Here is a 12,418-nt window from a genome sequence, read left to right on the forward strand (position 1 = left end):
TGAGCAATCCAACCACCCATACCTAATAATTATTCACTGTAGAACAATGGTCTCGACCACAGAACTACACAATGGGCAATATTTAGTTCAATTCTCTTCAAATACATATAGCTTGTACTACTTTTTTTAAACGTATGATATTTAATACAAAGAAACCCGTATCTTATAAGCAAATCTAAAAATATTGATTGATTTTTGACGTCAATATAGTTTCTAGTTCAGGTTCATTTATGGGAGGAAAATTGAGAATTTCTTCCCAATACATATTGTTACATCTGTAGATGTCAGAAATTACAAATTTGTTGCACTTTGCCCTTTCAAATCGAACCCGGGACCTCATGTTCAGTAGTCGTACACAATACTGGTCAAACTATAGTCCCTTGGAGATATTGCAACAATGTTGTACCCCCAAATTAGGACGCAATTGTAAACAGTTCAAAATTTATAAACATAAAAATATTGTTAAAACTATTCGTTTACAAACATGAAAAAGTCGTTTAAATCTACGTAATTAAAATGCATTGAACATAACGAAGCCGTGGCCGGTATCAAAGATATATCCAATTTTAAGGTAGCAAACTCTTCGCTGAAATGGAAAGTTAGTTACTGAAATCCCTTACTCGTTCGTATACTGGAAACGCATAATCCGGGATCAAGCCTGGCTGTTTGTTTTTATGTGCAACACTCAACCATGGACGCCTGACACACAAAATTTTGTTTGTGCTTTAAGACAAGGCAATCTATGTAAAGTATTTCTTGAAATTTACAGTTACAAGGACGAAAACAATTTTTATTATAAACTGTAACTTTTTGAGGAATGCTAAAACTGCAATCTGGTTACTTTAAATTAAACTTTTAAATGCTATCCAATCGCGTTAACAAATACTCTCTTTTATGTGACATTTTTGCTTTTGACAATTGATAGATTAGTCTTTTCGGGCTCCAAATTAGGGTTCCTAAGCCCATGAGCCCTATCAACTCTTACAAAAATACTAATACCTTTGTTTTCTCCCTTCTCAATATACGAACAAAACTATTATGCGCAACTCTATTAAGGAAAGTATTATCGACAGTGGCTGAAAATACCCAATAAAATAATTCAACAGCCAGACCCACCCTAGTAATATAAAAAAGATTTATATAAATCGATTCAGTGGTTACGGAGAAATTCGGGAATAAACATGCATAGGTCAAACAGAGCACCTCTTTTGAGCCGACGATTAAAAATAGAAAGTGGCGTGGGAAAATTGAAGCTATAAAAATATTGAAAACGATTAAGGAATGGTAGTGACGTTTATTGTAACAAGTATACTCTGCCCGCGACTTCGTTTGTTTTTAAAGGTATCGCAAAGCATCGTATGTATTATGTGTTGTCCCACTGCTGGACAAGGGTCTCCTCCTGGAATGAGGGGGGTCAGGCTTTGAGTCCATCACGCTACCCGAAAGCGGATTGGAGACTACTACCGTATGTGTTAATCCGGGTTATATGGTAGAGGCGCTGATAATCACTTGCGCTCACTAGTCAGTTGATGATCAAAGAGTTAAGCAACTCTTAGCGCGCTTCATTCTTAGAAGGGTCATAGGTACTACAGCTTGCGTGTCCGTGCTACGAAGGGCATGCTGCAAATTGGTTCCGGCTTTTGTCAACTGAGATAGCAGCCGTCAAGACATGTCAAAGACCTTTCAGCTACTAGAAGAACTTTGTCACTAACTATACGAAATCTTTCTTATGTGCCCTGTACCGCAATTCTCTACCACTATCGACTACCGACAACCAGATAACATTCAGTTCAGCGCCTCTAGCGGACGTCGTAAAAACTATTTTTGTAGAACGTTTTAAATGTCAATCTCTTGATACAGTTTATACTCGATGGTTACATTAGTACAGAGCCGTGCTACTGAACTTTCCCCAAAAATGATTAGGCGTTTATTTTAAGACGAAGGTTTATTTAAGTACCGATTTAAATGTTTCCTATATCAGATTATACGAATTAGAATGACACTATTAGTGCATTAGTGCTATCTGTATTGCAACTAAGTAGCTCAGGTGTGAACTACTAAATATAGCTTTCACAGAATATGTCCGTTTATAAACATTTGTCGTGTATTTACGATTGAGAGATAATGACTACTATTATTTGTCTTTTACCTCATTTTTTGTATGTTTTGATAAATAGGTAGTAACAACATATATTTGATTACTAGCTGACCCGCGCAACTTCGCTTGCGACATATAACAGAGACTATCTCATAATTTTTCCCGTTTTTGTAACATTTTTCACTGGTACTCTGCTCCTATTAATCGTAGCGTGATGACATATAGCCTATAGACTTCCTCAATAAATAGGCTATCCAACAGTAAGAGAATTATTTAATTCGCACCAGTAGTTTCTGAGATAAGCTTGTCCAAACAAACAAACTCTTCAGCTTTATAATATTAGTATAGATGTATCATCAGCTTATGATGCTGAGTCGCTATTCTGCTATAATAGTTTGATTTGAAGCAGGGTCTGATCATATTTTTTTCTTGAAGAAAGAAGACCTCTTCCCAGTATTTTTCAAACAAGTTTTCCGCGCAAGTGTAGCAGAAGATGACACAAGCAACAATATGCGTGGGCGGACAGCCCGGCTCTCTACCAAGTTGTGAGACTATAGTATGCAAAGTAATGAACAGCAACTCAACCGCCCATTGCTTTCAAAAGAGGGTATGCAAAAATGATTGCGCCTTTTTGTTGATCGAAAGTTTCATTAACCGGCCGTACGTTAAAAGGGGTGAACGATTTTTACAACTTATTTAAGCAATCGATGCAAAGGAGCGTGTGTGTGTGGCGTTATATGAAATACGTTACGGTGTTACTTAAATGTTACATTGTGTTACAGATTTGTAGAACCAATGTTTCTTATTTGTAATTGATTTTAAGTACTTGCTCACGAAAAGGTATAGGTGTGGTACCTACTTGTGTTGAACCTTGGTTTCTCTATTGCTCCGAATGTATAAGAACTAGACCAGGTTCTATTTCTACATCACTTTTTTATAGTGAGAACTACTTAACAATTAAGATAATCTATTCATCTATTAGTATACCTACTATCCATACTACTAATATAAAGCTGAAGAGTTTGTTTGTTTTTTCGCCCTAATCTTAGGAACCACTGGTTCCTAAGGATTAGAATAGATCACAGAGATTAAATTGAAATAAAATATTTTTGTGTTGAATAATACAATCAATTTATTGACAAAGCCTGTATAACATCACGTAATGACTACCAGAAGTGGAGCAGCAATAGAAGAAATTGTAAAAAATAAGTCGACGCGAATGAAGTCTTTTGATTAACCTTATAAAAATTTTAACCTATCAGAAAGTAATTTTCATTATAAAATAGTATTAATTTAATTAATACGCTAACACACCCTTCAGAAACGTATAACATTCTACGTCATGTCCATCCCACGACAGTCTGCATGAGGCAGGGTTATGATGCGTTACCAGTGTTACTGAATTACCGTACATGCGTGAACGAGTGTGTTTACTAATGGCCTGTATGGACCTTAATTTCATTGCAACTGTATTGGTTGTAACGGGTTCATGTCAGTAGGAATGAAAATAGTAGAATTTAAAACTGGACCTTGTGGATCGAAGGTCTGATAACCTTCCAAAAAAGTTAATCCAAATCAAATGTTTGTTATTGTTAAGAATTTCCGTTTATTTAAAACAGGTGCATTTTCTTAAACACCTTTTCTTAGTCTGGTAGTGACCGATCACCTTTACCATTGCGCCACGGAGACCATCGGACCGACGTTTTACGTGCCCTCCGAAGCACGGAGACGCCCAGTTCAAATACCACTATGCGGTCACCCATCTATGGAATGACCGCTCCAAGGTTAGCTTAACCCACAGATCGTTTACCGATCGGTGAGCTCAACTGGCTACGGGCGCCTCAGCCGGACGGACTTAGGTGGACGGAGACCATCATTGATATCATCATACTGAAATTGAATGCCAACGTCGTCACAAAACATGTAGTCCGGTGGTATTATGATCTATATTTACAACTGATAGAAACCCAGGTTCGGAGTGAGTGCACTTTGACCTCGGCAGCTCACCACTGTCGGTCAGTTCGGGCACCGATGTCAACACTTGTCAAAACTCTCGCTACTGAATGACCCCTGTGAATGCTGTGATGGATGTCAACCGGTTTTTATATCATTTGGATTGTTATTTTTATTCATTTCACCTGTTATACCTGGATTAATATATGTATAGAAATGTAACAATCTATATAGATATTTTAAAAAAAATAGTTTTATACGTTATTAGGTATGTTTGTTACTCTATCACTTCAATTTTTTTATCTTAAGTACCAGTATAATTCAAAGCTTGTATCAAGTTGTGGAAAAATAGACCACACGGACGGAGTCTCGAGCAAGAGCTTACATACTCAATACTCATATTTTGGTAGTTAATACTTTGGTCATGAGTAGAGAGTGAGAGTAGTAGAGACTCTACAATTTAAGATAACCTAGCACATTATCTTTAATATAAATATATATTTTCAGTTGCTAAGGTGTAAACACGCACTCACCACGACACAAAAGATTATATAGATTCAATTCCCAAATAGACCAAACATTTCCTTGACCATGGCATTCCATGAAATAATAGTTTTCGGCCTAGTTGTTCGTAAAAATGGCAACGACATAAGATTTATTCCTATTAGTGCAGAACTTTCTTTGAAAAGTCACTGAAAAAATCAAATTATACACTAAAGAATGCTATACTAAGTTTAAAAGCTTCTATAACAAACCGCTAGTACATTTATACCTTTACTAAACACAACCAATAACATTTCAGGTTAAGGTTAGTATTACCTAGAAACATCGTGTCATCGACCCGTCCTCGTATTTATAAAAACCACTACACAGTGCCCTTATAAGTCTTAGAAACTATTACTATTATAAATAAATATAGTTTTTTTATATAATGTATATATAGATATATAGTCATGCTGTTTGTATGTACGGTAAAACAGGCCGACATGAATCATTCCGAGTTGTATGGTATTTTCCTTATGTAAATAAATATAAATAAATTCGAATTTAAATATTTTATTAGCTATTATGATTTTATAATAAACTAGCTGACCCGCGCAACTTCGCTTGCGTCACTTAAAAGAGAATGGGTCAAAATTTTACCCGTTTTTCTAACATTTTTTATTGCTTCTCTGCTCCTATTGGTCGTAGCGTGATGATATATAGCCTATAGCCTTCCTCGATAAATAGACTATCTAATACTGAAAGAATTTTTCAAATCGGACCAGTAGATCCTGAGATTAGCGCGTTCAAACAAACAAACAATCAAACAAACAAACAAACTCTTCAGCTTTATAATATTATATATATATATATAATATATATAGATAATATTTGCATGTTGTTAAAAAAGCACGAACAAATGAACCAGTGATAGCCGAGTGATCTAATTGCGCGTCCCACGCAAATGGTCGACGATTCGAACCCGAGGCAACACACCAATGATTTTTCGAAGTGATGTGTGTTTTAAAAATAATGATCACTTGCTTCACCGGTGAAAGAAATCACCGTGATGAGACTTTGTATTACTAAAGATTGTTCAACGCATTTCTTGAGGGCAAGCAAAGTCCCCAACCCGCACTTGGCGAGCGTGGCGGACATCCCTCGAGTTCGGGAGGAGACCCTTGCTCAGTAGTGGGACAATTTGAAAAATATTTTTAAAAGACGGCTCTTGATTTAAAAAAATGGCGAACGGTTTCATCTTTGATCTCAGTCTTATCTTAAGAGACGTTTCCTATGATCGTCAACATTTGTTATCAACAAACGATTCTGTTACTACACGTTTGAAGATAAGAGATAACAAATAATATCATTCATAAACAAAAATATCAGATTTACCTGAGAAAAACTGACGCTGTAGTCCAACAACTAAGTAAAGAGCCTCGGCATGCGCGATTTTTCTAGAATATTATTAACAATTCTGTATATTTTTAACATAAAGCAACTGTATTACAAATTCAACCATCAACAACGTAAGCTTGGTCACTAATGTTCTAAATACAGATTTTTTATAACTTTGCCAGCCGTGATCCTTTCACATAAGGCTATCTACTAAGTTGTTGGACTACAGCATATTTCTGGAAATCAAACGCGGGACTTAACAACCAGTCTTATGTCACAATAGCACAAGGTTACGAACTCATGAATATGAATTTTGTTCTCATGTTTTAATTATAACTATGTTCGCGATGATTTTGCGTTTTTCTCAAGTCCTCAACAAAATCATTGATAAGTCTATCATTAATCATGGCAATACCTGGTTTTTAGCAGGAAGATATAAGTACTGGAAATAAACTAGCTTTTAAGTATTCATTTATTTACGCGTATTTTTTCTTGGATCAAGCAATAACCCCCGATTTCTGGAGTACATTTAGCGGCAGTTTGTCTATTCAATAGCATTTAAGCTCATATAAAAATGACAGTATGAATAGATACCCGCTAAATGTACCTCAGAAACCGGGCATAAGAGGTAGGTAGCGTAGTTTGTTTTACTCCAGATTTGAACTTGGTGCTTTTTCGTCCCACAATGATCAGTTTGGAAGTAAATAAAATTAATTACTACCCAATTATTTGTACGGGAATTAACACTATCAACATTTACCTTAATAGTTTGTTCAGGTTAATCACTGAAGAGGAAAGTATTTTATATATGGCGTAAATTACCGTATTTTATAATATAATAATAATCATGAAATTTTAATAATATTAATTTGAAGGCCAATATCTAAAGCAGTAAAGAAGGTCGCAACCAGACTTGTCGTTAGTTCAATAGAAAATATGTGTTACGGTCATTTTAGGTTTGACTTTACGCCTCATGTCTTTTTATTCTCTCGTTGTCTCATTGCTGGGCAAGAGTCTTCTGCCGAACTAAAGAGGAGTAAGGCCTTAAATTCACCACAGGTTGGAGACTTTACATGCCCTCAAGAAATGTGTTAAACAAGTTTTTAAGCATGCAAGGTTTCAAATCAATGTTTTCTTTGATCGTTAGAGCAAGTAATAATCATTTTCATGTAGGTACCCAATTAATATCAATTAAAAATGTTATCTAAATGCTTCAAAGTGTTAGGTTCTTATCCTAATTTGTAAAAGTCTATAAAAAGCTACTTACATTAAAAAACAAATAATTCGCAAATGAAATTTTCATACGCAAATAACCCTCGCTTTTAATCCCTCGGCGGCTTTTCCCGAAGGGTTGGGCCTATACGTAGGTAGGCCCACCGCGTTGCCTCGAGATATCCCCATGTTATAGGGGGAAAGTACCATAGCATCTTTGTTATACGAAATATACGAAACATGGGAGACACCAGGTTATGTTCAGCTTTTGCCAATTAACAAGTTATATTTACCTATGTCGATAAATGCTGTTTTAGAAGAAAGCTACAGAAGCTATACCTATATGTCTGATAAATGCTTTTTTAGAAGAAAAAGATGCTGCAAAACATCAAAAGATACATACGAGAAAATGCAATCATTTGAACATTATACCTCCTCTTTTTTGAAATCGGTGAAAAGTATAAGCTTTAGTGGAATAACTTCTATGGTTACAGACTTTACTGACTTACAAATGGAGGATTACGTGTTACAAAAAACAAATTTTAATTAAATTGTTTAATTAATTTTTTAAACAAAATCATCAAACTGAGAATCGCATCTATTCCAGGTCGATTAATAATAATAATATGACAATGTGATTTTCCCAATGCAGTTGATTTGCATCACACACTACTTATCCCTTTAGCAAAAACAAATGACTTACGCATAAATACTTATTTTGTCACTTTAAATAATACTTAATAGTGTACTCTACAATTTTGTAAATACACCTGGCTTAAATACTACTTATTTACTTTAAGAATATATAATAAAACCTCCCACAGAACCGTGACGTCATGTCTATCGCAAACGGCACGGTGAAAGACCGATTCACGGGAAAGCTTGCATGCGAGAGTGATTCATAATGCTCTTAAATGTGTACTAAGTCTGACTTGCTGTGGAAGACTAGCCCGGGAAACTACGTCCTTTACCTATAAAATATAAGAGAAATATTTACTCTATATGCAAACTCAATACTCAATATTGAACCTATAGTACGTATATAAATAAATACATGTCGTTTTTCTTTAATAATACCTAGATCTTAAAATATAAGTGAAAGATTTACTCCACATGCAAACCAAATACTCAGTATTGAAACCTACAGTACAAAAAAAAAAATACATGTCGAAACGTCGGGCAGCAAATAAGGTATCCTAACCTTTAAATTGTCAATCGCATTACAATATTATGTGTACTAGTCGCGAGAGTTTAAAAACGTTAAAATCCATGTCGTTTTTCTTAAAAAAAACTCAAGTACGCGTTGAATCATAGTTAGTTTATGAGTACAAGTTTTCCAGTTGCAATAATTACAATTCTTATTTATATTCCCAATATTGTTATATAAATAAAACAATAAATACGAAAGTTAAGGCTAAAAGCCAGTCAGGTGTATTATAGAACGAGTCACATAAACTTGGAAACATCGCGCAATGAAACAAAACTTATCAACAAACTTGCGAATAGCCGAGTACATCAACATTACACAAATTATGAAATACCTACTTTGATAACTGATACATACACCACTCGAATATTTGATAAATTCTAGATAAATCTAAAAATTCAGTGTTAAGGTTTTCCGTTTTGATATTATTTTTTTATAGTTACAATTAGTATATTAAAATACCGATGAACAACTCTACTTTTTTTCAAAACCACATTGCTTATCATCGTTTTATGAAAATCGGTATCAGCGCTCCAAACTAACGTAAGTACGTAAACTACGGTTTACATTATCTTATAAATTTTAATCTGAACATTTAAAATGAACTGAACGCAACAGCATTGAGAGCCAAAAGAAAACAAATGAAATCGTACAAAAACAAAATGCCAAATAATCTCGTGTAAATTGAATTATAAAACCTAGAGATTTCATTCATAACATCTATTACGCACGTTGTCGTCATAAGGTAAAACATTGTTTACATAAATGCATTTCAACGCAAGTTCTATTTAATCACGCAAAATGCCCAAACAAACTTTTCTCTTCTGATAAAATAATGTTTTTTGGGTTTGCTAACGTTGAGAGTAATTGTGAGCGATAGCAGCGTCACAATAGCTAGATGAACGCATAGAGGGTGTGCAAGGACGCAAGGGCACCGGAGGGCGCAGGGTCGCAGCACGGAGGGCGTCGGGGCACTCCCGGCCAAGGGTACGAGGGACACGCGCCGCATCCAGCCCTAAGCCGTTAAGAGCCAATGCATTTGTACTGCTTATTATGCTACCCCCGTTATGAACCTTTAAAACTCGAGCTCTTACATTATCTACCTTCATGACCGACTATCTCAAGACTTTTACTTTATTTCTCGTACTTATTCGTTTGTGTAACATATTTTAATCGTGATTTTATATCATGTTTAACGGAAACTTATTGTAACGTTGGTAAAGTACAGTACATGTGTGTCATGTGTAAGTGCAACTCGTTGCCGCCGTGGGAAAATGTAGTTATTATGTACCGGTTGGATAATAAATACGATATAATGATTTACTTTAATCGATTCCTTTATTCTTTTAATGAAATATCCAATAGGCTGAATAGGCTCTTCACGAAGTAAATTAGAAACTAAGCAAGCTAAAGCACTGTTTAGTTAAATAAAAGTATAAGGCTTACGAACTAGACTAAAAAAATCTTTAAATTTTTTTTGTGTCAAAGAAATTGATCTTCGATCTAGATGCGTTTATCCTGATCCTTGGTAACTCTTCTGTAATATTGATTTTCTTGTTTGTCAGATAATAATATGAATATGTTACTTTCTAATTTAAGTTTTTAATAAGATATTTAATTAAAAAAATATTATTAATTACAAAATACTAGACACGAGAAATTAATATTATACAAACGAATTACGGTTTCGTTTTAGATAAACTGGACATGGAAAATATTTGCAGTGCTTACATTTGCTTTTAGCTCGTTAAATGCACAGTAGACAAATGTCCATATTTATACAATATGGACATTTGTCTACTGTGCATTTTTTGCTGCTAAATAAATAGATTATTTCAATAAACGGTCCAAAGGATGTCAAAGAGTGGACTGTGGGTTCATAAACATGTTTGTGCGACGCGACGCACCGCAGCGCTGCACACTACCAGAGGAATTTGTTTCCCAAGCAGCCAATCGAAAACATTACAGTTTTATTTATTTACAACTGGATAATTGTCGTATACCTGCGTCATCTGAACTGTAGCGCTGTTAGCGCACAGCTTTTGTATATCGTGTTACGTATTACTGTGGTTATGAAATAGACAAACCCAATTGCTAGAGTATACCTAGGTCTACCTACACACTCTACCTATTTAGGACATGTTGTGCAGTAGGCGATATATTTAGCCAGTCTTTCAGGACTTTGCAGTTACATGATTACCTTTACTAATTCGCTATTGTTATCATTTTTGATAGCAATTACCAAGCCATTCTCATTTTACCGATTTTAATATAAATTTTGAATTATATATTTTTTTCTTCTTTGTTAGTACCAAATCAGGCGTTATCATCTTGTTACACTACAAGTCAGCATATAAACTCTCTGGTTTATTACAAAATGTGAACAGAATGAGAGTCGACAACGTCGTCTATAGCACAGCCCAGTTTTCCTCAATTCATTCGCCACAGCAGCGGCCGGGCTTACGAGCGCGCGGCACGGATTCGATCCGAGCGGCGAGCGGCGAGCGTGGCGCAACTGCCGACCGCCTCGCTACCTAACAACAAGTTACATAAAAATACAAGTCAGCCGAGCGGCCGAGCCACCACGCCGAACGTACCGGTTGCTCCACACTACCTGCCACACTACTCGCTGTACTGTTGTCCACTCATTTTTATTCACGATGCAAGATGGTTTATAATTTACAGAACTTTATATTCATAGTAAATTCCATTGTGTCGTGCTGTATGACAGGACCTAACGCTTGTTAAAGGAAAAAATCGTTTCTAAATAATGTAGAGATAAATTATTTTAGCCCTGTTCAGAGTAAAATATTAGGTTTAGATATGATGTATTCAGGATATAAGGATGCTGCGAAACTGCGATATTTCGATTGGTCAATCCTAGACTACCTAGATACCGTACTCAATAAGTAAATCTAAGTACCTACCTATTCAATTAACCGTCACTCTACAATGGTTGTAATATTTTTAAGAAATACAGTTAACACTAGGTATTACTACGTATATGGAATTAATATTTTGATTAGAGTACCCGTCTTTCGTGGGACTTAGATAAGCGTAGAGCCCTGAGGGCGTACAATAGTTAGATTGGAAACAAGACTCATATTTAGTATGTTGATTGTCGGAGCGAACGGTGGCGGAGTGTCAGCGGTGACACATCGCCGCGTGATTCACAGGCACCGGGCTGCGCGTGCACAAGAATCCGTGACGTCAGCTTGCGTCCGGCGGCTATTATCAACAGTACGGGGAAATGTCATGTGGTGCGAATTATCGAGTCGATTCTTTACAGTTCGTAGTCCAATGACTTGGTTCGTAAGATCAAGGTTTGAAACTACCAAATTGGTATCACAAGGCAGGTCTACTTGTGTTCCAGTGGTTATCTTATTTGATTAGGTACCTAATTTAAAACTGTTATATATTTTATTTTAAATTGAATTCATTTACAAGCTGTCCTATGTGTCTTTGCTTGTTTAACAAATAAAAGTAGTTATTCCAAAAAGGGTAACAGAAGTCCCATCAAAATCATTCCAGCCATTTCGGAAGTTTCCGCACATCTTTCTACCTACCTATTTCAAAATTCCGTTTGGCTAAAAATAATGTTGAATTAAATGTGAACGCCATAAAACAAGCAACGTGCCTGATTTTACTCCAAATTTGAAACCTAATAAAGATGAGCCAAGCAAAGGCTGTAAGTTCTCTAATCATCTCTCTACTTATCATGGGAGTACTAACATCAAAGTATTATTGAATACCTACCGCATATCAGAATAGACCCCCGGTCGTCAAGCGGGCGCCGGTTCATGTCCGTCGCGTTCCGTTCCCCGACCGCAATGCGCGTTTCTATACCTTTTGTATTCATAACCTCCACATCACCTCGCTTTACGCTTAGCTCGCCTCCTCGACCTGCCTGTGCCGAATTTGCTTCACTGATTGTGACCTTCCGTTATGTTTAGGAAAATATTTAGTGTAAGACAATGTTACTGTATCAGCTATATATATGACCAATACCATTGTTGGACAGTATATTAGGTTTTTCCTCGGTGATTCATTGCAGTGTTGCTCTTGTA

This window comes from Anticarsia gemmatalis, chromosome 19 (assembly GCF_050436995.1).
Source record: "Anticarsia gemmatalis isolate Benzon Research Colony breed Stoneville strain chromosome 19, ilAntGemm2 primary, whole genome shotgun sequence".
NCBI classification, from domain to species: Eukaryota; Metazoa; Arthropoda; class Insecta; order Lepidoptera; family Erebidae; genus Anticarsia; species Anticarsia gemmatalis.